The sequence below is a fragment of the Hylobates moloch genome, unplaced genomic scaffold (genome assembly GCF_009828535.3).
Source record: "Hylobates moloch isolate HMO894 unplaced genomic scaffold, HMol_V3 SCAFFOLD_6, whole genome shotgun sequence".
NCBI classification, from domain to species: Eukaryota; Metazoa; Chordata; class Mammalia; order Primates; family Hylobatidae; genus Hylobates; species Hylobates moloch.
The window spans coordinates 108,330,581-108,345,537 of record NW_026652281.1 but is presented as its reverse complement, the minus strand read 5'-3'; the positions used below and the strand labels follow the sequence as shown (position 1 = coordinate 108,345,537).

At 41.9% G+C, this 14,957-nt stretch overlaps 1 protein-coding gene across 1 annotated transcript in view; it reads right to left on the bottom strand.

The window, feature by feature from the left end:
• Positions 1–14,957, bottom strand: part of TLE7 (TLE family member 7) — a 222,886-nt gene that overhangs the window by 160,162 nt on the left and 47,767 nt on the right. The window lies entirely within an intron of this gene.

Below are 14,957 nucleotides of genomic sequence, written 5' to 3'. Positions count from 1 at the left end.
CTGAAACCCGTGCAGTTTTATCCTTGCACTGTGCGTGAATTCTTCATTTACCTCCTGTGGTTGTTGGAAGAATTTTAAATGTCAGGTGCGATCTACACAAAACAACTTTGCTAAGCAAGACACAAGGTCCACAGCCAAAATCTCAACATTCCTGTGAGCAGATGGAAAATACCACCCACTGAAGGGTTAAGAGAAGCCTCAGTGATCTCCCCAGGGCTCAGATCCTATCTGTTTATTTGTTGGAGGACAAAGATTTTTCACATCAATTTGTTCTTCTCCATTCACTTTTCAGGGAGTCAAGCCTCCAGTGTGGCTGAATACAGTAGTCCCCCCCTTACCCAGAGGGAGCACACTCCAAGACCTCCAGTGAATGCCTGAAATTATGGATGTCTGAAACCATGGGTAGTACTGAGCCCTAGGTACACTATGTTTTCTCTTATACAGTAAGGCAGGTAACGTCTATATCATGGATACACTAGAAAAAATTATTCACGTCTTGGGCCAAGGGCATCCTTGTCATAAATGTTAGTTTACATATTTTATTATTTCCTTAAGACAGATTTCTATACATGGATTGTGTTGCAAAGAATAAGCATTTCTCTTTTACATTTTTAGTAAATATGATATATCCTTATATAATAAATTCAAACAGAGATGTACATGAATTAAACCCTGATCACCTTCCCTCCCTGCATTCTCATTTCATATAAAAAAATCATTTTTAGTCATTTCTTGTGTACCCTTCCAAATGCTTTCTATGTTTATTACAATACGTATAAAGCTGGTTTGGGAGTTGCTAAAAAAATAGAGACTAAACATGGTCTATAGTTGCACTGTCTAATATTGTAGCTACTAGTCATAAGTGGCTGTTGAATACTTGAAATGTGGCTGGTCTGAATTAAGATGTGTTGTAAAATACACATCAGGTTTTGAAGACTTAGTATAAAAAAAGAATATTAAATATCTCATATAATTTTATATGATTACATGTTTAAAGAATATTTGGGGGCTGGGCGTGGTGGCTCACACCTTTGGTAATCCCAGCCCTTTGGGAGGCCAAGGTGGATGGATCACTTGAGCTAAGGAGTTCAAGACCAGCTAGGGCAACATAGCGAAACCTCGTCCATACAAAAAGATACAAAAACTAGGCAGGCATGGTGGCATGAGCCTGTAGTCCCAGCTACTTGGGAGGCTGAGGTAGGAAGATCACCTGAGCCCAGGAGGTCAAGGCTGCAGAGAGCTGTGATCATGCCATTGCACTCCAGCCTGGGTGACAGAATGAGACCTTGCCTCAGAAAAAGAAATATACATATATATATTATATATATATATATAAAATGTATTTTATTTTACTCAGTACACCACATATATAATAAAATATATAATAACAAAATATATATAATAAAATCTATATATGGTGTACTGAGTAAAATAAAATACATTCTTAAAATTAATTTCACCTATTTGTTTTTATATCTTAAAATATTTCTATTAGGAAATTTGAAGTCACTATGTGGCTTGCATTCTGTCTATTGGACAGGGCTGTTCTGTAGCTTGCTTTTTTTAAAATCTTAATAACGTGTGGGCCAGGCGTGGTGGCTCATGCCTGTAACCTCAGCACTTTGGAGGCCAAGGCAGGCAGATCATCTGAGATCAGGAGTTCAAGACCAACCTGGCCAACATGGCAAAACCCCATTTCTACTAAAAATACAAAAATTAGCCAGGCACAGTGGTGTGCACCTGTAATCCCAGCTACTCAGGAGGCTGAGGCAGGAAAATCGCTTGAACCCAGGAGGCGGAGGTTGTGGTGAGCCGAGATCATGCCACTGCACTCCAGTCTGGGTGACAGAGTGAGACTCCGTCTCAAAAAATAAAGGATAAAAATAAATAGCCTGGTGTGGTGGCTCACGCCTATAATCCCAGCACTTTGGGAGGCCGAGGCAGGTGGATCATGAGGTCAGGAGATAGAGACCATCCTGGCTAACACCGTGAAACCCTGTCTGTACTAAAAATACAAAAATTAGCCCGGCCTGGTGGCAGGCCCCTGTAGTCCCAGCCACTCGGGAGACTGAGGCAGGAGAATGGCGTGAACCCGGGAGGTGGAACTTGCAGTGAGCTGAGATCTCAACGCTGTACTCCAGTCTGGGTGACAGAGCGAGACTCCGTCTCCAAAAAAAATAAAAAAATAAATAAAAATAAATAATGTGTGAACAGTTTTTCCATTTTCATACAGAGAGATCAACTTTGTTCTTTTTAATGGCTGCATAGTGTTTATTCTACTGTCATCAGACATGGGGCAGCTTCCAATATTTTTTCCTATTACAAATAAGGCCGGGCGTGATGGCCCACGCCTGTAATCCCAGCACTTTGGGAGGCCAAGACGGGTGGATCACAAGGTCAGTAGATCGAGACCATCCCGGCTAACACGGTGAAACCCCGTCTCTACTAAAAATATAAAAAATTAGCCGGGCGTGGTGGCAGGCGCCTGTAGTCCCAGCTACTCATAGTCCCAGCTACTCGGGAGGCTGAGGCAGGAGAATGGCATGAATCCGGGAGGCGGAGCTTGCAGTGAGCCAAGATCGCGCCACTGCACTCCATCCTGGGCGACAGAGCCAGACTCTGTCTCAATAAATAAATAAATAAAATAAAAAATAAAGCATATCGAATGTCCTTGTACATTCATGACCGATAGAGAACTTTTATGCATATCTTGTTATTTGAGGGATAGTTTCAATGACAGACTATACAAAGACAAAAGCAATGCAAATATGTTTAATTTGAACAACCTCTTAGAGTTCAGACTACCTGTCATGATGATATACTGTGCTTGAGATATGACACAGGTACCCCACTGAGTGTTACTGCAGTGGTTCTCCAGGTGGACAGAGACTCAGAAGTGTTAAAAAAAAATTATTCAATAACACTTGTTAAAGCATGGTAAGGCAGACTTTATTCAGGACCATTCCAATAGCTAGATGGCCCACTGCAATGGATTTTCCAGTGCAGAAGAGAGATTGGATTCAACTCCAAAAATGGTGATGGCAAGTGTGGATTTATAGCCAAGGATGGAAAAAGTAAGAGGAATCATCAGGAGTAAGGGGGATTCTGCTAAACTGACCTAGAAGGCCAATGTCAGTGTCATCCTGCTGAAGACAGGCCATGGTGATCAAACATTCCCTGGGGGACAGCAAAGAATGAGGAACTCGGTCAGATATGCAGGGTGGGAAATCTTGCCAAAATGACTCAGGGTTCTTTGCTAAAACTGGATCTTGCAAGGAAGTGCAGATGGGCTTAGAAGAAGATCCAGAAGCCTGACAAAAGTCTGGTCAATCAGAGAATCTTTGTCAGAGGTTGAAACCATTGGTCTTTAAAAGAGATCAAGCAAGGATCAGATTTTTCTCAATGTGAGAAGGCTACTATGACTGATTTCTGTCACTCAAGGTTCAGATTTTCTTTTCTTTTTTTTTGAGACGGAGTCTCACCCTCCTCACCCAGGCTGGAGTGCAATGACGCTATCTCAGCTCACTGCAACCTCCGCCTCCCGGGTTCATGCCATTCTCCTGCCTCAGCCTCCCGAGTAGCTGGGATTACAGGCACACACCACCACACCCGGCTAATTTTCGTATTTTTGGTAGAGATGGGGTTTCACCATATTGGCCAGGCTGGTCTTGAACTCCTGACATCAAGTGATCCTCCTGCCTCAGCCTCCCAAAGTGCTGGGATTACAGGCGTGAGCCACTGCACCTGGCCTCAAGGTTCAGATTTTCAAGGAGACTCAGATCCAACTCCCCCTCCCACATTCACACAGCCTGTAAGATTGGTGTCCTGTCTCCAACTGGACATTAAACCAGGAGACTTAGATTATTCCCTTATAGGTTGTGACCCCTGGGGTCTTCCCTTTTTATCTTGGGAGCTCAGGCATTTTGTTATATTTTATCAAGTATGTCTAAATATTTTTGTAATGGAAGGTTTTCTAGGTTATCCTGTCCTCAATACAGCCAGAAAAGGAAATCTGTCTTCTTCCTTACTTAAAATGTCACTTTGTACTAAATTCCTATATCTTCTTGAATCTGTTTCTGGCATACGCTATTCCAGAATATTCTATTCCAGAAGGAACATTCTTACAGTTCTTTATACACACAGCCACGTTGCTTTAAGAAAGGCCATTTACCTTTCTATCAGTAATTGTTTGCAAACCCTGGGAATTATTTTCTAAAAAAAATCTTTGTCAAATTGATTGATGGAGGAAAAATGGTATCCAAGTGCTGCTGTTATTTCTGTTAACTCTGTCCCCTCTATTTTAGCGAAGGTGGTCATATTTCATGTTTCTTTGCTCTTCCCATTTTGTGAATTGTCTGTTCATGTCCCTCACCCGTCTGTGTACAAGGGGACTCATCTTTTTCGTAGGTAGGACTTTGGCCTAGGAAGCCACTGCAAAGCAACAAGACAGCTGCTTTGAGATCACTGGCCCAGTCTCCTCTTTGTCAACCTGACTGGCTGAGACTCGGGTTTACAGATCAAAGAACAGCAAGCAGCACAAAATTTTGGCGGGTTGTCCTGCAAATAGTGCCGCTGACGCAGAATCTGCAGGCCAAGGGGTGTGTGATGGGGACAAGAGCTGCTGTACCAGAAGGTCATTACCATGGACACACCCTCGCCTCGGCTTTGGCAGCTGACAACGAAACCTAAATCAGAAGGAAACACAGACAGGCAAACAAGTTTTGGTCATGCGCTCTTCTGTAGCTAATGTTCTCCCTCAGTAGAAAGCAGACAGAGAGGGCCGGGCGCAGTGGCTCACGCCTGTAATCCCAGCACTTCGGGAGGCAGAGGCTGTCGGATCACAAGGTCAGGAGATCGAGACCATCCTGGCTAACATGGTGAAACCCCGTCTCTACTAAAAATACAAAAAAAACAAAAAAAATTAGCCGGGCGTGGTGGCGGTTGCCTGTAGTCCCACCTGGAGGCTGAGGCAGGAGAATGGCGTGAACCTGGGAGGCGAAGCTTGCAGTGAGCCGAGATCTCGCCACTGCACTCCAGCCTGGACGGCAGAGCGAGACTCTGTCTCAAAAAAGGAATATAAAAAGAGAAAACATGAAGACAGAGCCAACTGGGAAAGCCTTAAGAAAATAGTGAATTAACTATATGGATTAAGTATGGACTACTCTCCAACCTTTTATTGCTCATCTTTATTAATTATTTTGTATCTTTGCACCCTGAATCATCATTAGTTATCACTCATCTGTTGGGTACAGAGAATGTACATGTTCTACTTCCCCTAGCTGACTGTATGTTACATGAGGAAGTGCACAGCGAGGACATTCCCAATACTTTCAACATTCTCCTTCGTATCTGGCCCAGCACTTTATAGAAGCCGTGTTCAATACTCGTTAGCCAGTTGGCAATAAATTACAGTACATAATCCAGAGGGGGAAAAATGGTGGAGGAAGTGGTAATTGAAGGGAAACCAAAGTCTTTTCATATTTATTGTATTTGTAGATGGTGGGGTGAAGAATTTAGGAGGGATTAAGAGACCAGCTTGGATTTTGATAATGTATAATGCCTTACATTTATAGAGGGCTTTGTGGTTTGATCTCCCACTCATTATCTCAATTATCTTATGTCATTCTCTCTTTCTCTGTCTCTCTCTCTCTCTCTCTCTCTCTCTCCCCATAAGCTAGACAGGGAGAAGGCTGTCAGAATGGAGAGGTAAGCCTGGTTGAGCTTTCTTTTTTTTAATGAAACTATTTATTTATTTAAAGATTTTCACAGCCAGGGTGGTGGCTCACACCTGTAATCCCAGCACTTTGGGAAGCCAAGATGGGCGGATCACCTGAGGTCAGGAGTTCGAGACCAGCCTGAGCAACAACCCTGTCTCTACTAAAAATGCAAAAATTAGCTGAGCGTGGTAGCACATGCATGTAATCCCAGCTACACTGGAGGTTGAGGCAGGAGAATCACTTGAACCTGGGAGGCAGAGGTTGCAGTGAGTTGAGATCATGCCACTGCACTTCAGCCTGGGCAATGGAGTGAAACTCTATCTCAAAAGAAAAAAAAAGAGATTTTCAGAAAAGCTGCAGATAGTAGAGTTCCCACATACCTCTCACCCAGTTTCTCCCTTTTTAAACATATTATATTTACCATGGTAAATTCTTAGTCACAACTAAGAAACAAACATTGGCCCGTTAATATTAACTAAACTCCACACTTTATTCAGATCTCACTAGTTTCTCCTACTAACATCCTTTCTCTGTTCCAAGATCCCATCTGGGATATCACATTATATTTGGTGGTCATGTCTCCTTAGTCCCCTCTGGTCTGTAACAGTTTCTTAGACTTTGTTTTTCATGACCTTGGCAGTTTGGGTGTAGAATATTCTTGAATTTGGGTTTGTCTGATATTTTTCTCATGGGTTCTGGAAAGACCAGTTGAGCTTTTAAAGTTACAGCCACTCATTCCACATCAGCTCTAACGGTTAAAAAAGAAATAGAATCTTCATCTGTTTGCTGATTGAAATGTTTGCGGGCTGCTTTCTCATGAAGCTTAGCAAATAACATCATCCTGTTTGTTTTGAGCTTTGCATAATCATTTAAACATGGCCATTAACTCAGTCATTTTCATTTAGTTGGAACTTCGTGTTCCTTCACTTGTGAATGGTTAAAACCTGAATCCCGCTCTAGTTCTTAGCATTCATCAAGAAAGGGTGTCATTTGTACTCACAGAGGAAGCCACCAAGCAAATACACCTAGGTTCCTGGGAAATCATTCTGCGTTCTTGCCATTCGGACATTCAGAATAATCTAGAGTCCAAACCATGGCCCAACCTATCAGCCTACCTCTGGACCACAATGTCCTTTTATTTTTATAGTAACACATTGTTGATTGTGTTTTTCTTAACTGAAGTATAATTCACATACCATAAAATTCATCCTTTTCAAGAGTACAATTCAGTGGCTTTTATTATATTCACAAATGATACAACCATCACCACTATCCAATTTCAGAACCTTGTTATCATCCCAGAAGGAAACCCTATGTCCTATCCCATTAGCAGTTACTCCCATTTCTCTCTGTTCCAGCCCTTGGCAATCACTAATCTACCTTTCACCTCTATGGATCTGTCTATACCAGACACTTCATAAAAATGGAATCACATAATATGTGGTCTTTTGTATGTGACTTCTTTCACTTAGCATAATGTCATCAAGGTTCACCCATGTTATAGCATGTACCAGCACTTCATTCCTTTTTGTGGATGAATAATATTCCATTGTTCACATGGACTATATGCCACACTTTGCATATCTATTCACCAGCTAATGGAAATTTGGTTCATGTCCTAGTTGACTGTGTTTTGGTAGCTGCTCAGTGTTTACTAATTGACTCAGTTCCTGGTGTCACAGCTTGTTTTCCTTCTCAACCCCATGTCTAGCCCACAAACAAAATATAGGCAAACAGTGGCTATAGCTAAAAACAAACACACAGGAACACCAAAAGATCACCTACAGCCAGGCGCGGTAGCTCACGCCTGTAATCCCAGCACTTTGGGAGGCCGAGGCGGTCGGATCACGAGGTCAGGAGATTGAGACCATCCTGGCTAACACGGTGAAACCCCGTCTCTACTAAAAATACAAAAAAATTAGCCGGGCATGGTGGCGGGCGCCATCTTGGTCTGGTGATGAGGACAGGGATTTTTGTGTCCCCTAAATTGGTTCTCGTTTATGCTGCTTGCAAACATCCCTCATTTGGGAGACTCCTAATGGCAAAACCACACCAAGCTGCTGTCCTCCTGATAGTGAATAGATATTGTTCCCAAGGATAGTTACCTGAAAGGACCAATAAGACACCCTCCAACTGAGGTCATTCCACCTCTTTCTGCAAAATTACTTTGAAGAGTCAAATATAGGACTGAGATTCAGTGGCACCTTTCTCAGCCAGGTTTTTGCTTTGTTTGTTTTGTTTTGTCTTGTTTTTTGGAAGTGATCTTTTTTCTTTTCTGTCTCTCTCTCCCTCTCTGTCTCTCTATGTCTGTGTGTGTGTGTTGTGTGTGTGTCTTCCTCCCTCCCTCCCTCTCTCTCTCTATTGGTACAGTACTTAAGTGGCATTTAAGAAATCAATAAAGCAACAAAAATTATTAACTTTTGTGACCAAAGTGACCTCCCTTCAGCCCCTGGTTGATTAGGCTTTTTTGTTTCCTGGCTGGTGGATATCAATAGGCAAAGGTAAGACCAAGTCAACCTGCCCTGGTTGGTTTTTGTTTTATTGACATTTGCTGGGTGCCCTTGATGTGAAAAGCATTGTGCTAGTTGCTGGGGATAGGTAGATAAGACACAGTCATTCCCAATGCAGAGGTGAGACGCCAGTAAACAAATGATTATCACCATGGAGGTCTGTAGGAGGTTCAGGATGAGCCTGGAGGAAGAGAGGGGACCATATCTACCCTTGAGTTGAAACTTGAAGGAGGAATTACAATTTGCCAAGTGGACAAGCAAAGGAACACTGGACGTACTGCCCTCCAAACCTCCTGCCCTCTAGACCTAAAGCTGGGTGTAATTGCTCCCTTCTCTTTACAAAACAGTTTTTGGTCCCCTGGAACAAAAGATCAGCTTTAGCTCCCTACCTCTGCCAGAGCAAATATTGGGAAATGTTGAGCTCGATGAGTTTAGTGTTGCACCTTATTGCATGTGCCACAGGGATGAATCTATTCATCCCCCTCACCCCCACTCCCTCCACAAATGAGAATCAAGTGGCCAAAGCAAAGCTAAATCCCGGTAAATGAGATGGGGAAGAACTAGGGGCCACCCAGGGATGCAAGAGGGTGACAAAAGAACCAACAAACAGTGACCAATGATTGATCCTGCAAAGTTCCTTGTACAAAGGCCCACAGAATGTGCAGAGATGGTGATGTAATATTGCCTGATGTCAGAGCAACAATCAGTAACTATAAGAAATGTGAATGCTGGCTATTCTGGGGTCTCCCAGGAACTCCTGTTTCCTTTTCTTAAAACAAAACGAAACAAAACAAAAAATAGATAAATAAGGGCTGGGCAAGGTGGCTCACACCTGTAATCCCAACACTTTGGGAGGCCAAGGCAGATGTATCACCTGAGGTCAGGAGTTCGAGACCAGCCTAGACAACATGGTGAAACCCCGTTTCTACTAAAAATACAAAAATTAGCCGGGCATAGTGGCATGTACCTGTAATCCCAGCTACTCGGGAGGCTGAGGCAGGAGAATCACTTGATCCTGGGAGGCGGAGGTTACAGTGAGCTGAGATCCCAACAGTGCACTCCAGCCTGGGTGACAGAGTGAGACTCTGTCTCAAAAAAGAAAAAAAGCAAAAAACAAAAAACAAAACCAAAGTACACAGGCAACAAAGAGCACGATACCTCACATTTCAATACTAACATTGAATGTAAATGGCCTAAATGCTCCACTCAAAAGATACAGAACCACAGAATGGATAAGAACTCACCAACCATCTCCTGCCTTCAAGAGATTCAACTAAGACTCACATAAACTTAAAGTAAAGGAGTGGAAAAAGACTTTTCATGTAAATAGACACCAAAAGTGAGCAGAGGTAGCTATTCTTACAAAACAAACTTTAAAGCAACAACAGTTAAAAGAGACAAAGAGGAACCGTATATAATGGTAAAATGCCTTGCCCAACAGAAAAATCTCACAATCCTAAACACATATGCACCTAACACCGGAGCTCCCAAATTTATAAAACAATTACTAGAGGCTGGGTGCAGTGGCTCATGCCTGTAATCACAGCATTTTGGGAGGCTGAGGCGGGTGGATCACCTGAGGTCGGGAGACCAGCCTGACCAATATGGAGAAACCTCATCTCTACTAAAAATACAAAAAATTAGCCAGGCGTGGTGGTGCATGCCTGTAATCCCAGCTATTCAGGAGGCTGACGCAGGAGAATCACTTGAACCTGAGAGGCAGAGGTTGCAGTGAGCCAAGATTGCACCATTGCATTCCAGCCTGGGCAACAAGAGTGAAATTCCACCTCAAAAAAAAAAAAAAAAAGTACTCCATTGACAACACTAGACAGGTCATCAAGACAGAAAGTCAAAAAAGAAACAAGAGATTTCAAGTATACCTTGGAACAAATGAACTTAACAGATATATACAGATAATTTCATCCAAGAACTGCAGAATACACATTCTACTCCACAGCACATGGAACTTTCTCCAAGATAGACCATATGATAGGCCATAAAACAAGCCTCAATAAATTTAAGAAAATTGAAATTATATCAAGCACTCTCTAAGACCACAGTGGAATAAAACTGGAAATCAACTCCAAAAGGAACCTTTAAAACCATACAAATACATGGAAATTAAATAACCTACTCCTGAATGAGCACTAGTCAAAAATAAAATCAAGATGGAAATTTAAAAATTCTTCGAACTGAATGACAATAATGACACAACCTATCAAAACCTCTGGGATACAGCAAAGGCAGTGCTAAGAGGAAAGTTCATATCCCTAAATACCTACATCAAAAAGTCTGAAAGAGGTCGGACGTGGTGGCTCATGCCCTGTAACCCCAGCACATTGGGAGGCCAAGGCAGGCGGATCATCTAAGGTCAGTAGTTCAAGACCAACCTGGCCAACAAGGTGAAACCCCGTCTCTACTAAAAATACAAAAATTCACTGGGCGTGGTGTCATGTGCCTGTAATCCCAGCTACTTGGGAGGCTGAGGCACGAGAATTGTTTGAACCCAAGAGGCAAAGGTTGCATTGAGCTGACATCGCACCACTGCACTCCAGCCTGGGCAACAGAGTGAGACTCTGTCTCAAAAAAAAATAAAGTCTGAAAGAGCACAGACAATCTAAGGTCACACCTCAAGGAACTAGAGAACCAAGAACAAACCAAACCCAAACCCAGCAGAAGAAAGGAAATAACCAAGATCAGAGCAAAACCAAATGAAATTGAAACAAACAAACAAAAAATACAAAAGATAAATGAAACAAAAAGCTGGTTCTCTGAAGGAAAATAAAATTGATAGACCATTAACAAGATTAACCAAGAAAAGAAGACAGAAAATCCAAATAACCTTACTAAGAAACAAAACAGGAGACATAACTGACACCACTGAAATACAAAAGATCATTCACAGCTACTATGAACACCTTTACACACATAAACTAGAAAACTTGGAAGAGACGGATAAATTCCTGGAAAAATACAACCCTCCTAGCTTAAATCAGGAAGAATTAGATACCCTGAACAGACCAATAATAATAAGCGAGATTGAAATGGTAATTTTAAAATTACGAACAAAAAAAAGTCCAGGACCAGATGGATTCACAGCAGAATTCTACCAGACATTCAAAGAAGAATTGGTACCAATCCTTTTGACACTATTCCACAAGATAGAGAAGGAAGGAACACTCCCTAATTCATTCTACGACGCCAGCATCACCCTAATACCAAAACCAGGAAAGCACATAACAAAAAAAGAAAACTACAGACCAATATCCTTGATGAACATAGATGCTAAAATCCTTAACAAAATACTAGCTAATTGAATCCCAACAACATATCAAAAAGATAATCCACCATGATCAAGTGGGTTTCATACCAGGGATGCAGGGATGGTTTAACATATGCAAGTCAATAAAGTTGATACACCACATAAACAGAATTCAGAAACAAAAATCACATGATTATCTCAATAGATGCAGAAAAAGAATTCTACAAAATCCAGCATATCTTTATGATTAAAACGCTCAGCAAAATCAGCATACAAGGGACATATCTTAATGTAATAAAAGCCGTCTATGACAAACCCACAACCAACATAATACTGAATGGGGAAAGTTGAAAGCATTCCCTCTGAGAACTGGAACAAGACAAGGATGACCACTCTCACCACTCCTCTTCAACATAGTAGTGGAAGTCCTAGCCACAGCAATCAGATAAGAGGAAGAAATAAAGGGCATCCAAATCGGTAAAGAGGAAGTCAGACTGTCACTGTTTGCTGATAATACGATTGTTTACCTTGAAAACCCTAAAGACTCCTCCAGAAAGCTCCTAGAACTGATAAAAGAATTCAGCAAAATTTCCAGATAGAAGATTAATGTACATAAATCAGTAGCTCTTCTATACACCAACAGCAACCAAGCAGAGAATCAAATCAAGAATTCAACCCCTTTCACAACAGCTGCAAAAAAAAAAAAGCTTAGGAATATACCTAACAAAGGAGTCGAAAGACCTCTACAAGGAAAACTACAAAACACTGCTGAAAGAAATCATAGACAACACAAACAAATGGAAACATCCCATGCTTATGGATGTCTGTCAATATTGTGAAAATGACCATACTGCCAAAGCAATCTACAAATTCAATGCAATCCCCATCAGAATACCACCATCATTCTTCATGGAATTAGAAAAAAAAATTCTAAAATTCATATGGAACCAAAAAAGAGCCCGCATAGCCAAAGCAAGACTCAGCAAAAAGAACAAATCTGGAGGCATCACACTACCCGATTTCAAACTATACTATAAGGCCATAGTCACCAAAACAGCATGCTACTGGTATAAAAATAGGCACACAGACCAATGGAATAGAATAGAGAACCCAGAAATAAACCCAAATACTTACAGCCAACTGATCTTTGCAAAACAAACAAAAACGTAAAGTGGGGAAAGGACACCCTTTTCAACAAATGGTGCTGGGATAATTGGCTAGCCACGTGTAGGAGAATAAAACTGGATCCTCATCTCTCACCTTATACAAAAATCAACTCGAGATGGATTAAGGACTTAAATCTAAGACCTGAAACTATAAAAATTCTACAAGGTAACACTGGAAAACTTCTAGACATTGGCTTAGGCAAGGATTTCATGACCAAAAACCCAAAAGCAAATGCAATAAAAACAAAGATAATAGCTAGGACCTAATTGAACTAAAGAGCTTTTGCACAGCAAAAGGAACAGTCAGCAGAGTAAACAGACAACCCACAGTGTGAGAGAAAATCTTCACAATCTGTACATCTGACAAAGGACTAATATCCAGAATCTACAACCAACTCAAACAAATCAGTAAGAAAAAAATCAAACAATCCCATCAAAAAGTGGGCTAAGGACATGAACAGGCAATTATCAAAAGAAGATATACAAATGGCCAACAAACATATGAAAAAATGCTTAACGTCACTAATAATCAGGGAAATGCAAATCAAAACCACAATGTGATACCACCTTATTCCCACAAGAATGACCATAATCAAAAAATCATAAAACAGTAGGTGTTGGTGTGAATGTGGTGGACAGGAAACACTTCTACACTGCTGGTGGGAATGTAAACTAATACAGCCGCTATGGAAAACAGTGTGGAGATTCCTCAAAAAACTAAAAGTAGAACTACCATTTGATCCAGCAATCCCACTACCAGGTATCTACCCAGAGGAAAAGAAGTCATTATTCGAAAAAGATACTTGCACATGCATGTTTATAGCAGCACAATTCACAATTGCAAAATCATGGAACCAACCCAAATGCCCGTCAATCAATGAGTGGATAAAGAAACTGTGGTATATATATATATAGATGGAATAGTACATAGCCATAAAAAGGAATGAATTAATAGCATTTGCTGTGACCTGGATGAGATTGGAGACTATTATTCTAAGTGATGTAACTCAGGAATGGAAAACCAAACATCGTATGTTCACACTGATATGTGGGAGCCAAGCTATGAGGACACAAAAGCATAAGAATGATACAATGGCTGGGCGCGGTGGCTCACGCTTGTAATCCCAGCACTTTGGGAGGCCGAGGCAGGTGGATCACGAGGTCAGGAGATCGAGACCATGGTGAAACCCCGTCTCTACTAAAAATACAAAAAATTAGCCGGGCGTGGTGGCGGGTACCTGTAGTCCCAGCTACTCGGAGAGGCTGAGGCAGGAGAATGGCGTGAACCCGGGAGGTGGAGCTTGCAGTGAGCCGAGATTGTGCCACTGCACTCCAGCCTGGGCGACAGAGCGAGACTCCGTCTCAAAAAAAAAAAAAAAAAAAAAGAATGATACAATGGACTTTGGGGACTTGGGGGGAAGAGTGGAAGGGGGACAAGGAATAAAAAACTGCAAATATGGTACAATGTACACTTGGGTGATAGGTGCAACAAAATCTCACTAATCGCCACCAAAGAACTTACTCATGTAACCAAATACCACCTGAACCCCAATAACTTATGGAAAAGTAAAAAATAAACAAAATAATTTACTTCCTAAATATCTCTGGAATCCATTTCCTTCTCCTTATTTCATCATCTCCTCCTAGCCCTAGCTACATCACCATCACCTCTTGGCAGAACTATTTGTAATCACCTCCTTGGTAATCTTCCCTCATCCTAATCTGTTCTCCATATTGTAGCCAGAGTAATATCATCCCAAAGTATTTTCTGATCATGTCACATTTCTCTCCTTCATCCTTGCTTAAAACTTTTTACTCCAGGCCGGGCGCAGTAACTCACGCCTGTAATCCCAGCACTTCGGGAGGCCGAGGTGGGCAGATCACGAGGTCACGAAATGGAGACCATACTGGCTAACACGGTGAAACACCGTCTCTACTAAAAATACAAAAAAATTAGCCGGGTGTGGTGGCGGCTGCCTGGAGCCCCAGCTACTCAGGAGGCTGAGGCAAGAGGAATGGCGTGAACCTGGGAGGCGGAGCTTGCAGCGAGCCAAGATAGCGCCACTGCACTCCAGCCTGGGTGACAGAGCAAGATTCCTTCTCAAAAAAACAAAAAACAAAAAACTTTTTGCTCCAGCCTGGCCAACATGGTGAAACCTTGTCTCTACAAAAAAAAATACAAAAATAAGTTGGATGTGGTGGCATGCGCCTATAATCCCAGCTACTCCAGAGGCTGAGGAAGGAGAATCACTTGAACCCGAGAGGCAGAGGTTGCAGTGAGCTGAGATCACGCCACTGCACT